The sequence below is a fragment of the Impatiens glandulifera genome, chromosome 1 (genome assembly GCF_907164915.1).
Source record: "Impatiens glandulifera chromosome 1, dImpGla2.1, whole genome shotgun sequence".
Classification (NCBI taxonomy): Eukaryota; Viridiplantae; Streptophyta; class Magnoliopsida; order Ericales; family Balsaminaceae; genus Impatiens; species Impatiens glandulifera.
The window spans coordinates 4,841,197-4,845,271 of NC_061862.1; the positions used below are offsets into that span (position 1 = coordinate 4,841,197).

General features: G+C 32.4%; 2 non-coding genes and 1 pseudogene across 2 annotated transcripts; 2 read left to right on the forward strand and 1 right to left on the reverse strand.

Annotated features, from left to right (window-relative positions):
• Positions 1-1,297: 1,297 nt before the first annotated feature.
• LOC124922949 lies at positions 1,298-1,411 on the reverse strand. Its single transcript, XR_007097993.1, has one exon. It is a non-coding gene; the product is annotated as a U5 spliceosomal RNA (small nuclear RNA).
• Positions 1,412-2,292: 881 nt separating this feature from the next.
• On the forward strand, positions 2,293-2,388 carry LOC124923041 (annotated as a pseudogene).
• A 1,552-nt stretch (positions 2,389-3,940) lies between these two features.
• On the forward strand, positions 3,941-4,056 carry LOC124922914. The gene has a single exon (XR_007097962.1). It is a non-coding gene; the product is annotated as a U5 spliceosomal RNA (small nuclear RNA).
• Positions 4,057-4,075: the final 19 nt, after the last annotated feature.

Genomic DNA, 4,075 nt, shown 5'->3' on the forward strand with positions numbered 1-4,075 from the left:
AGGTTCAAGCGCGGAAGAGGTTTGCTTTCAAGTTGAAGCGGTACACGTGTATGATAGGCGGAGTCGGTTTCGGATGATGGAGATTTGAAGGATGGTGGGTCGGCTTCGGCAATCTGGATGCTTGGTGTGGTTAATGTAGATTCGGTTCTGAATGATGTTGTTAGATTAGTCGGTTATGTAAGGAAGCCAACAGAAAGTAAATGACACAACAGATTTTATGGATGTTCGGAGATAAAACTCCTACGTCACCCCTTCCTCTCGAAACCGCGAGAAGGATATTCACTAAGGAATACAAATACAATCCGATCGAGACTTATTTTCTGCTCGATAACACCCGTACAATTTACACCGAAATTGTAACACACACTCAGAATTTAGCACTTAGGCTTTCTTAGAATGCCACACTGAAAATATGATTTTTATACTTTTATTTTATTTGATAATTTATTCAAATCATATCCACATGTCTAAGGCTCTAGCTTATTTCCTAAACTAGATTTAATTATTGTACTCATATATTCTTAAGGCATGCGTCTGGGTTCGTCATTTTGCGATATAAAAAAATACTGAATTTTAGAGAAATTCAAACGCACTTGTGAGTTGTGAATAAGAAAGGGTAGGAACCTGGAAAGATTGCAAAAATATGAGTTAGCTTTTCAAAGAATTCATATTTTAATTTATAAAAATGAAGGATTTTATTTTTTTGAAATTTTTAATGTTAGTTGAAGCTTTAATAGCTCTCTCGCTTTTAAACTTTCCCACCCCTGAAATAAAACTCTATGATGCTTTTTTTAAATGATTCATGCAATAATATTATGAATGGATAGTCGTTTACACATAACGACAAAAACATTAAATTTATAAAAAAAAATCACACAAATATTACAAAATTAACATGTGTGGAGATCTTCCAAAACGGAAATGAGCTCTCCAACTGAATCTATCGGCTTCCCACATCGAACATCATATAATATTAGAATGATAGCATTGTGTTGGATCCGCAACGGTCATTTAAGATTGTTGAAAGATCTACGATTTCTCTCAAACCAAATTATCCACCATTGTGGATCACACTTCTCTAACTAAATGATTGAGTCTTCGTGAGAACAGGTGCATGAGAAGATAAGGTCCCTAGTCATGCACAAAACAATTAGGGAGTATGTTGTCAGATAAAGAGTGAAATACTTTTATTTATTACAACTTTCTTTTAAGTATAATTCAAATAATACATTAATAAATAATATGAATTAAATTTTCGTAGATAAGAAAAATTCAATGTTTAAACTCAATTGTAGGGTGCCTCCGATTAGAGGACCTAACAAAAATAGGCGTATGCCACGTATTGCAAAGAACACGGTATTCTTTAGTAAAAGGCGAAAGAATAGTTCGCTTTGTGTTTAGTGCTTGGCTTCGTAATTTTTTGTAATCACCAACTCCCCTCTTATAATAATATCAAATCCCTATTTTCACTTCATCTAACAATGTGGGACAACACACTTTTTTGTCATTATTGAGGTTAATGGTGTTTTTTCTTCTTTTATTTAAAGAATAGGATAATTCAATAATACTTTCAAGAATTTGATACTTTTAACTATATATTATTTTATCAAATGTTAATAACAAACTATTACAATGATTTATTAGTATAGCTCCAATAAAAAGAGTTTTATTTTTAACATTTGATTTTCACTAAAAACGCTTTAATTTGAATTGAAGTTATTACTATGATGGTGGTTATAACTCGTACTTTCAAACAAGGTATATGACTCGTATTGATATTTAATAAACTTATGTTATAGTCATTATGACGAATGTCTATGTACAGCTCGGGTAACTCAAAACAGTTTGCATGCGAATGGAAATAACGACGGGGATAAATATCGTCGCTATTGAGTTCTCCCGTCGATGAAGGGACCTAACGACCGTAAACTACGTATACTTTTTTTTCATATTATTATCATTCTAGCCGGGTAAATTTTATGGAAATAACTTATCCCGACTAGATTTTAAATCCTAGCTCGGCCCTTGGACACCTTATCAACATGACATAATGGGTAGCTCCCCATTCTTTTTCTCTAATAAAATCAATATTCCCTCAAAAGAAAAAACCCTATAAATCAAGGGAATATTTTGAAAGATCCTCATTCTCTATAAAGAACACATGCGTTCCTCGAAAAACACTCTAACAGTCGATCACAAAAAATAGCAGTTGTCCATTCATTTTCTAAAATTGATCCCACATCGCTCCTCTAACTTAAGAATGAAGTCTTTTTAAGAATGAGAGATGGTTATGTCTCTTCAGGGACATTCGATAAAATTTGAACGATACAGAGAAGATTAGCATGGCCCCTGCGCAAGAATGACACGCAAGAATGGTCCAAATTTTTTTACCCTTTTTCCTCTCCGAAGCGTACGCCGGCGACCGGAGGGAAAATAGTGTAGTTTTTTGATGTGTACTTTACCGGTTTGCACATAATGACATTTGTTGATTTTTTTTTCTCAAACTAACTAACTTATTAAGATGGAAAAATAAAAGACATGTTGTGGCTCCTAGTTAGTAGGGTCTTCGTCCCTTTTTCATTCGCTCCTCTATGCCCGGTCAAGGCTTCTTTGGTTTTTCCTAATTGGATTCCTTTAATTTTTCCTAATTGGATTCCTTTAATTTTCTATCACCTGTCAATGTACGTTCTTATCTTTATTGAGTATTTTTTTGTTTGATATGTATAAACTTATAAAATCAATTTTATACAGGGTACAAAAAACGAGTACTAGTCACCAAAGTGAATAGAATGTTTGGAAACTATCCTACCATTGATGCTTATATTATATCAATGGAAAGGCCTATAACATAATTGGGGTTACATAGTATTGTTAAAAAAGTTAGTTTTTAACCAATGGATAAATATAACTTGTGTCTGTTGGATCAGATAGACAGTTGTCGCACTATTAATATATTATGTTTTGTCATTATGCTTATATTATATCAATGGAAAGGCCTATAACATAACTAGGGTTACATAGTATTGTTAAAAAAGTTAGTTTTTAACCAATGGATAAATATAACTTGTGTCTGTTGGATCAGATGGACAGTTGTTGTCGCACCATTAGTAGATTATGTTTTTCCATATAATGTTACCAGGGTTTATATAAAGGTTGATTATTTAATAGAAGGATTATATTTTGAACGAATATTTTAAAATTCCCACATTAGTTAACGATACAATCATTTATCCATGTGGGTGTAGGTTTTCTCCAATAAATTCTCCTAATCTTATTCTCCAATAATTCTAATAAAGAGTCAGACTAGAAAGTTTGTATTCAGTAATAATTATTATTTTACAAAATGATGATTTCAAAACTAAGGGTGAATGCATTTGCAGGTATCGCCTTCATCAACACTTGAATCGACCGGAGAACTCAATAGCGACGATATTTCTCCCCGTCGTTATTTACATTCGCATACAAACTGTTTGGAGTTACCCGAGCTGTACATAGACACTCCCTTGAAGGTGTCGATGCCTCTGTTAATCTAAGTAACATTCGTCATAATGACTATAACATAAGTTTATTAAATATCAAATACGAGTCATATACCTTGTTTGAAAGTACGAGTTATAACCACTATCATAGTAATAACTTCAATCCAAATTAAAGCGTTTTTGTGAAAATCAAATGTTAAAAATAAAACTCTTTTTATTGGAGCTATACTAATAAATCATTGTAATAGTTTGTTATTAACCTTTGATAAAATAATATATAGTTAAAAGTACCAAATTCTTGAAAGTATTATTGAATTATCCTATTCTTTAAATAAAAGAAGAAAACACACCATTAGCCTCAATAATGACAAAAAAGTGTGTTGTCCCACATTGTTAGATAAAGTGAAAATAGAGATTCGATATTATTATAAGAGGGGAGTTGGTGATTTCAAAAAATTATGAAGACAAGCACTGAACACAAAGCGAATTATTCTTTCGCCTTTTACTAAAGAATACCGTGTGTTCTTTGCAATACGTGGCATACACCTATTTTTGTTTGGTCCTCTAATCGAAGGCACCCTACAATTGAGTTTAAA